The sequence below is a fragment of the Pteropus alecto genome, unplaced genomic scaffold, assembly GCF_000325575.1.
Source record: "Pteropus alecto unplaced genomic scaffold, ASM32557v1 scaffold65, whole genome shotgun sequence".
In the NCBI taxonomy this organism is placed as follows: Eukaryota; Metazoa; Chordata; class Mammalia; order Chiroptera; family Pteropodidae; genus Pteropus; species Pteropus alecto.
Window position 1 is genome coordinate 7,079,742 of NW_006439191.1, and position 9,717 is coordinate 7,089,458.

At 43.7% G+C, this 9,717-nt stretch overlaps 1 long non-coding RNA gene across 6 annotated transcripts in view; it reads right to left on the reverse strand.

Annotated features, from left to right (window-relative positions):
• The window catches only part of LOC107195959, a 304,896-nt gene that overhangs the window by 54,421 nt on the left and 240,758 nt on the right, over positions 1-9,717 (reverse strand). For all 6 annotated transcript variants that reach the window (XR_003047553.1, XR_003047558.1, XR_003047554.1 and 3 more), the window contains one exon: positions 7,041-7,204. This is a non-coding gene — a long non-coding RNA (uncharacterized LOC107195959). The remainder of the gene's footprint in view (positions 1-7,040; positions 7,205-9,717) is intronic.

Genomic DNA, 9,717 nt, shown 5'->3' on the forward strand with positions numbered 1-9,717 from the left:
TAAAAGAAATGTGAAAACAAAATGGGCCTAAAGTCCGGTTGGCCACTAAATGTCTCTGGGAGCCATTTTTACAGCATTTCTTGTCTTGGTTATTACGACAGAGCCCTTTCCAGTCTCGCTGGTTTTAGGACAACTGCCTTCCAGTTCATTGCATACTTCTCCCATGGATTTTTCTAGCCGTAGATCTGGTTACCCGTCTGTGCTGACGCTTGCTCATGCTCCTGGGAACAGGCCTTTCAGAAAGCACCCCCCACCTGGCTTTCTCATCTTCTTTCCTGCCATCCTCAGCCCCGGCCTTCCACATCCCTTCTCACCTGCAAGGTAGCTGTGTTATTACCTGCCCCCCAGCCCCCCATAGAATTCCCTTCTGTTTTCGACTGCTGCAGAGGCTTGAAACCACACTCAGTGGCTTAGTAACTAAAACAGCACCAATTTACTACATCGTGCAGGTCGGAAATCCAGGCCCAGCACAGCTGAGTTCTTTTGCTCAGTGTCTCGCAAGGCTGAAATCAAGGTGCCATCTCAGCCTGAGGCCCGACTAGGGAAAGGTCTACTTTCAAGCTCCTAGAGGTTGGTGGCAGAATTAACGCCCTTGATCTTGCTCATTGTTGTCTGGAGCCACATGCAGCTCCTAGCGGTGGCTCTTGGGTCCCTGACGCACGGCCTCCTCCATGGGCCCTTCCAACTTCTCTGACTTCAGAAAAGTCCCAGTCTCTTTAAAGGCTCACCTGATTGGATCAGGCCCACCCAGATAATTTCTTTTGGATTAATGCAATTGATAGGGACCTTGATTACATCTGCATATCATGGGTGTAAAGTCTCGTCATATCCACAAGTTCTACGCCCACTTAATGGGAGTGAATTATACAAGGATAAAGATCACTGGGGCCACCTTCAAATTCTGCCACAGTTTCCTTTCCCTCTCTGCTGGGGAAACTATTCATCCTCCAGGAGCTTCTTTAGATGCACCTTCTGTGTTAAGGGTTCCCGACCACCTCAGGCTGAGGTGCTGGCTCTGCACTCACTGTGAATCCCTATTAATTCCAATACTATTATATCTATCACCTTATATTATAACTAGCCTTGTATGTATCTGTTTCAATTAAAATGTAAGATTTCTCAGTTCCGCTTTGCATGCCGCAGATCCCATGTTTGCCGATGCTGTGTCCTATGTGTTTAAATCCCTTTCTAAATGCCATTTACCCTCATTGAAAGGGAGCTGTATCAGGTTGTTTAGTAGAGACTATTTTCCCAGGTAAGGGTGGAGGCTTAATGCCAAGTGAAGCATGAGTCCCTAGCACATTCATTTCCTTAGGCCCCCTCACGCCGGGTATAGACACAGAGATTCAAGTGTAAGATTAGAACTGCTGTTTGTGTTCATTCTACGTTCATGTTGGCTCATAAAGAACTAGATCACATGAGAAAACCTTTTCAGCAAAATGAGAGGAAAGATGCTGAAAAGGTATAATTTTTTCTTAATTAAAAATTGAACGATTATTTCCCATCGATTGCCCAAAGGAATAAGGCTGGTGGTCTTCACAAATGGAGTCAAATAATGAATCAGGATCACCACTGGCATCTGTATAAGAACTTCAGAATGGCTATGAGTTATACACTGATTTTTTCCAGTGGGAAATTTTCTTTCGTTAAGAAAGTTGAAGGAATTCACATTTCGTGTGCTCGATTCTTCCTCCACCCCGATGGCCAGTTCAGGGCTCATCCAGCCTTTCCAGGTCTAGTGAATCCAGTTTTTCTGTACCATTCCCTCTGGGCATGCAGGCCGGAGATAAAAAAAATCATGCGAGATCATCGGATGGTCCATCCTCACCAATGTGCATTCAAGATTTGGAGGAAGAGATTGCATTTGCTTATTTAGCAACGCAAAATATCTCTTGCTCTGTCAATTTTCTGGAGAGAAAACTGGAATTTGACTCATTTTATACTATAGGCTGAATTTCAGGATTCCTCATTTTCAAAAGAATGAGCATGGGAAGTTATCCAGAACCACAGCTCTTTGCTACGATTCTCTGAAAAAAGAAGCTGGAACTTACCTCCCCATATTTTATGCAGGACAGCACGACTCAGCAACTACTCTGAGTTCAGAAAGAAAAAATAATGACTCTTTACATTTAAACATGTTTGCAGAAAACTGGTTCTAACCTGTGCCAATGGAATGCTGGAAATAAAGGAACCAGTCAGGGTAATATTTAACCAAGTATTTTGACCTGGCATCAAGCTTCCATTAATGGAATTAAGGAAGATCTGCCAGTGCTCTGGGGAAGATGATTCCCACAGTTCTCCTCCAAAAGGTTTTCAAATATGCAGGGGGGGTGGAAAAAAAAGACGAATCAAGGAGAATACTTCGTGGACAATTTTTCTAAGCTGGAATAAATTAAGTTAGCTTCTGTTCCCCGATCAATACCTTCCCCAAGAATGTATGGATACGTCCATTGCCCTAATCAGCAGAGACAGTTTAAAAATTGATCTGGAAAGTCGGCACTTGACCTTGTGACTCTGCTTTTTGTCGACACATTCGATCACATCCCATCTGGTCCTGAACTGTAAAATTGCTGGCCTACTCCAGAGCGTCTCGCTCCGACAGCTGCATGCATTTTGTTCACAGAGTAACTCGCCTCCCACAGGCTCGAGCAAGTAGGACGGCAGAGCTTTCTTTGCTCGATGCCCTAACCGCAAAGAGAATTCTAATAAGTTTCCACAGAAAGGCCTTCTGGCCCAAGATACTCAAAAGGAAGAAGCACGTGGAAGAGCACTGTCAAGGGCATTCGTTTGAGTGTGTGTGTGTTGGGGGGGGCGGGGGGCGGGGCTTGATTTAAATTCTCGCTCTACCTTTGACCCTCAGTTACCCAAAAAGGAGTAAGGCATTCGCATTCTGTCTTCTGGGTGGGGAATCATAGGGACTGAAATAAAGAGCCACTATTTTCAAAACGCGTTTTAAAAAATAATTACATAACTCACAATGTTTAACTCGGCAGCATCATACTGATCTGAGCCTTGAGTCCGGAGCAACGTGGCATTTTATAATGAAATAGGGATCTTCACTAATTCTACAGGGTTTGCTGAGCATCTACGCTATGTCAAACTTATTGCTGAAAATATGTGATATGAATCACCTCTACAAGGGAATAAATAAATAATTTAACTGACTAGAAAATCAACCCTTTGATTTTCAACTCTAATTTTATAATGTATGTAATATACTAAAAGTCATATACAAAATATTAATGTACTTTTAATATATTGTTAAAATACACTAATACAAGTAATATACTAAAGTAATATAGTAAATATTATAATTACTTCTAATATAATATGCTAAATTATATTACTTGTAAGTAATATACTTTATATATTTTAAATATACTTCAAAATTTTTACATTTATTGAACACATGTTGGACCATCTCATTTAAACCACATAACAATCACTTGAGATAAAATGTCACTACATAAGTAACTGAAACTCAGAGGTCTTTAACCACACATCCAAGGTCACACAGCTGGTTGAACAGGTGAATCAGCCGGGACTCTAAACCCGGGGCTGTCTGACTCCATGGTTGGTTTATAGCACCGACCATGCTGACCTCCTCAAGATGCCCGTTACTTCAAGGAGTTAACAATTTCAAAGCTCCTCAAAGGCTTTCAAAGAGGCTGACCTCCCGGCGCCACTAGAATAATCTGGCATATTTAGATCTAACAAAGGTTATCGTCAAAGAATTTTAAGGCTTCCTGTAATGTGGGCTAGAAGTGCCATTCGAATTCCTACGATGGCCTCTTTGTCCCCCGAGCGCACTCTGAGTCTCCAGATTCCTGGGGAGCTACTGTCCCCCACCCTCCTGGCCACCCCGCGCTCGGCAGTCCAGTCACATCACGTGACTCTCAGTTCCCCACACGGCCTGAGCTTTTATATGGCTCCATGGTTCTATTTCCAGAGAAGTCTTTCCGTCACTTCATGACTTCAGCAGCAAGAATTGGGAACTCTTTTTAATTTGCCCCCGTAGCATTCAGTGGCTTATCTTTACTGTTGCATAGATTCCATTTATTTTAATTATAGATTCATATTAGATTACAAATTCACTATACCTTATCTATTCTGTCATCCTGGTGTCCAGTATAGCATTAGAACGTGACTTCATACGGGTTCGTGAAAGGGATGACATGCAATCTCTTTATGTTTCCCTCACTCTTCATCTTTTATGTTTGTGCAAAATGATGTTGAAAGCCAAATGACTTCTCGCTGTAGTTTAAATAATATTTTCAAAGTAATACTTCGGGTCCTTTTCTCAACACCTCTTGTGATCACACATGGAATTGGTCAGCCATGTCCCTTAACATATGAAAGTGTGGTAATATGAAAGCCCACGATGCTGACCCCCACCCCACACCAGGGCTAAAAACAAAGCCTACATTTGACCATTCAACTCATCGTTATCATTTAATTTCTAAGGAATTTTGATCAAAGATTAATCATTGAAAGATTATTTTTTTTAATGACGATTTAATACTCTCAATTCTCACGACTATGATTAGTAGGTCTGATTTCTGATATTTCTAAGATACCTCTCATCTAAAAGTGCTATAGAGACTTCCATGTGGACACGAGATATCAAAATAACACAGGCTTTCTCCTCCTTTCCCAAATCCAATTCTAAATATGCCAAAAGGATGAGGAGGTCAGGTCGAGCCATCTGAGAAAATAATGCTACAACTTTGGGATGGATTTTGATGCAGGAGAGAACAGTGGTTTGGAGAAGATGAGGGTTATGTGCATACTTCGCGTCAGGCTCACTACTCTGGTTTGGAGGCTGTTATGTCCATAGGACCTATCCTCTGCCTTCGAGTCACTTACAGTACAGTAGGAGAAATTGAAAAAAAATACAAGACTGCCAAAAGTGTTTTTTAAATGCTACCACAGAGGCAAACCAGGTGCTTCGGACGCACATAAACAAGTTTCTTAATTGAATTTTGGTATATCATAGAACATTGTCCCGCAAGATGATATGCTATGTCTCCAAGAATAAAGGAATGAGAGAGAGAGAGAGAGAGAGAGAGAGAGAGAGGATGAGAAGGGCTGTGTTGGGCATGAGATGAGTCAGAGAACAGTGATGAATGAAGCTACATAGGAGGCAGAGACACACCAATGTCAAGCTGGGGCGTTAGTACTGTAATGAGAAATCACTGAAAGATTTCTTGGGCACGAGACGAGTCAGAGAACAGTGATGAATGAAGCTAGGAGGCAGAGACACACCAATGTCAAGCTGAGACGTTAGTACTGTAATGAGAAATCACTGAAAGATTTCAAGGAAAGACCTGACCGATTTGTTATAAAAATATTCCTCTGATGGCAATTAAAGGACAGATAAGAAGAGGGCAAGCTTAGAAGGAGACCGGTTAGGAGATGGTTGCAAAATTAAAATGAGAAATGATGAGCACCGGAGCTAGAAAGGTGGGGGCCGCGAAGAGAAGATGTCAAGTTAGAGAGACTGAGGAGGTCGCGCTGATCTGGCAGGTTGGTGAGTGGGAAGCGGAGGGTGTGGGGAATGAATAACAAGTGATGGTCATTTTACCGTTCGTTTGTTTCTTTGCTTGTTTGTTTGTTTATTAAGGAGGAAGAGGTGCAGGTTTGTTGAAGGGGAAGGTAATAAGTTCATTTTTTCGGTTGTCTCGAAGGGTCTCTTGGATATTCAGCAGACAGGTACTTATACTGGAGTAGAAGTAATATTTTTGGCAACCAGATATGGAAACATGACCAAGTTTTATGCTACTCAGTTCATCAAGAGATTATTGCCTAAGGTAGATACATGGCACACATCCCAACAAAGAACAGGAAGTGCAACAGGTAGGGACTCTATTTTTTATAGTAAACACGAGTTAATATTGATAGTAGGGTCCCCTGATGCCCACAGGACTTTCCCATGGCTTCTATACTGGCAACTTCTAATTTTTGGCCCAGTACCTTAAAAAAGAGCCTGCTCGTGTGGCTATTTATTTCATTATTGATATCGTACTCACGTCTCAGTTAGCCCTAAGAAAAAGCCAACGTGGTCTTGTTTCGTTTCACAAAATAAATTAAATTTAATGTTGGCATTTACTTAGCCCCAATGCAAAGCATCAGTAGGTTCTGTGAAGCAGGAACTTCTCTAGTATCTGAAGCTCTCTTTCCTTTCTCAGAGGGATTATGTGTAGCCTCTTTTCCTATCCATTCTTCTAGAACCAGCTCTGTGTATAACCAGTGAAGAAGAAGGCAAGCTATGTCTTGACAACTCAGAAAAGGAAGCTTGGACAACTGAGAGGCAGCCGCTTGATCATTCATCACGTGAGCTGATCAATCCCCTCATCCTTAGGCTGAATCCACCCTGCCCAATATGACTCAAAGTTATCTGATCACATTTGCCTTTAAAAACAGCCAGGGGCTCTCTAGTTTGAACTGATCCTTGGGCCAACAATTCAGGCCATTTACAGAGATCTTGGCAATAGGAGCTGCAGCTGTCAACAAGCAGAAACAGTGAATTAACATGAACACACGTTCAGTGAGGTGAAGTTATGGGAAGTCCATTTCCCAAGTCCTACATCAAGACATCTGACAGTCCCGATGAGGCTGCAGACAGAATCTGGCTCCCTCCAGGACAAAGAGTAAAACGTCTTCGTCTTGGACTCCTTCGATTAGAAATTCAGAAAGGAGAGTGACAGAAGTTTACTTTTGTATTACCTAAGAAAAGCTACTTGGCTAACAAGAGTCATGCAGTGAAAAGACCATTGGATGAGAGAGCAGAAGACCGAGATTCTGGGTGCATGCTCCCCCCTCTGCTAGTGCGACAGGACACCGTGAGCAGATGGTATATTTTCCCGACTTTATTATCTTCTTTGCCTTCACCGTCTAAGCAGAAACCCTTATTATTTCTTTGTCTACAGGACTTCACCAGGACAGGAAGCAGGATCTATATGAAATCAGTGGATCCTCCCATCTTTTGTAAAAGCTCACGATCGAAGAGAGGGGTTAGCCGCAAATTCGAGAATGCTTACGCTTTGCCTGTCCATCTCAGTAACCGTTCTGCTTGTCTTATCACCTGGCACTTCCCAGGAAAGCGATGCCGAGCACAGAGAGGAAGCCCATCCACATCGGCGATTGTGAGAAGGATCTACGAACGCAGTGACGAAACGCGCTGGCAGGAATCTAACTTCTTTATCTAGAAGAAGCAAAACGAAACAACAGCTGTGGACCATTGACATTGACCATTAAGTCGAAGACTCCTCGGCAGGACAGAACGTCAGACGCTACCGCCGTCACTCCCACGGCTACGAAACTGGGGACTAGTCACGGGAGCACTGACCCTTGATGCCACATGAATGGCCCCTTGAAAGACATGAAGCTAGTGTCTGGCCACGAGACCCCGGCTGCAGAAAGCACTCACATCTCCATGACCTTGTTTGCTAGCCGAAATCGACCCGAGCTGCAAGAAGATGCCATTGACTTCATCTCCTCATGTCAGCTTTTACGTCGCTACAGCTCCCTGGTGGAACCGAGTCTGAAGCTAACACCCAAGGTGCAAGTGGTCAGAGTCACCTCTAGTTTCGTAGCTTCTAGAGTAACAGGAAGACCGACTGAAAAGGGGCGGAAATGCATGCGAACAGCCATCACGGCAGTCGACTGCTACCTCGACGTCTACCTCAGGCGGCGTCATAAATCGAAACTCGTCACCTTTCCTTTTTGATGTGCTTTTCCTCCTGTTCTATCTCAGGGGTCATAATTACAGTCAGTTTTCAAGTCAAAAACCTGGGAGTTCTTTTTTCGTTTGTCCTCTCTCTTTTTGTGTCACCTAGTATGACACGAACCCTTCCCAAGTCCTTCTCGCAGGTGTCCCTTCTGTTCATGCTCATGGCCACGCTCTAATTTCATGTCCTCATTATTTTTCTTCTGGAGTGTTCCAATGCAGTCATGCCATTTTACCCCCAGGGGACACGGTCCAAGACCCCCAGTGGATGCCCGAAACCACGGAGAGTACTGAACCCTACGTGCACCATTTCTTCCTACCCATATGTACTTATGGGGATGTTTAATTTATAAATTAGGCATAGCAGAACATTAACCACGATAACTAATGATAAAATAGGACAATTACAACAATACGCTGTGATAAAAGTTATGTGGTTTTTCTCTCTCTCTCAAAATATGCACCATTTAATATTTTCGGACCTCAGCTGACTGCAGGTAACTGAATTCTCCGAACAAGAAACCGCAGATAAAGGGGGATTAATGCAATCGCTCTTATTATAATGTGCTTCCCACTCTCATGAATCATCCGCCTTGAAGTCTGAGAACTCTCTCTGTATGCAAATGTGATCATTTACATCTCCGCTGTTCAAAACCTGCCACGTCCGAATTTCCAGCAAGGCAACGTGTCTCTGCCTCAGCTGGCACCTGCTTCCTTTTTCAAATTTACCCCTGATGCTCACCATCCCTCCTACTTCGTACTCAGTCCCGGAATTCACCGGCATTCCCCCCAAAATGTCTCCCACCAATTTATCCAGCTACCTATCTATAAATACCTATTAAACATCTAATATTTATTAAAAGTATAATATGGTCAGAGATGTGAAGAACAATGGCGAGCCATAATTTCTCATAAGGAGTTTATAGTCAGAGTTTAAATGGAGAGCTATAATACAGGCCGATAATTTCCCTCGGCAGAGGAGACGGATGGGGCGGTCAGAGAAATTTTCCTCACATCGTGACCCCTGAGCTGAGTCTTCACCGAGCGCTAACTAGATGAAGACACAGAAAGGAGAGGAAAGATAGTCACTTGAGCAGATCTGCATTTAGGAGAAGTAGCTCTGCCGAGAGTAAAGAACAGAATGGAGTGAGGACAAGAGTTGGGAGAAGCCGTGGAAAAGGAGGGAGAAGCACTGGAAACAGGCAAATTAAGCACCAGAAACTCCCGTGGCAGCGTGAGTAAGGAAGGATGATGTCCACACACCCCTGTTATATCAGCCTGTAATGTGTCTTCGCTCATCGTCCACTTGGAAAAATCCTATTTGTCTAACAAAATCTACCTGCAATGAGCAGAATCCCAGGACGATTTCAAGGAATCACACCCTTCTCTAATCCCTTACCGCCAGGTGCTGGTGGGGCCTGTGAATAGGATGGAATGCTCTTTCGGTGATTAGATGAAGGTCTATTGCTAGGACGAAGGGGTTTTAGACGTGTTACTAACGTCCCTGATCAGCTAAATGTTCAAAGTAAGTTAACGAAAAGGAAGATTTTTCTGAGTGGGCCTCATCTAATTAAGTGATGTTTAGCCTTTTCGGAAAGGATCTAAATGTCAGAGATGGAAGAAAGAGTGGCAAGTGTTCTCCAGCTGGCTTGGAAGACGCAAAGCGCCACGCGGAGAGGGCCACGTGGCAGGGAACAGCAGGCGCCCCTGGGCGCTGATGTTCTCGGGCTTCTAACCACGGGGAACTGACTTCTGCCAATGAAGCCACAGAGGAGGCTTCAGCCCCTGCCAACTCCCTGACGTCAGCCTCGTGAATTTCTGAGCAGAGGATCCAGGTGGGCCATGCCCAGACTTCTGACCTACAAAACTATGAGGTAATAAATGGGTGTCGTGTGGGAGACAGTTTTGTTATGTGGCATTAGAACATTAATACTCCAGCTTAAAATTTATCTCCTCTGAGAGAGCGCCATTAATTCACCTTTTTCCTT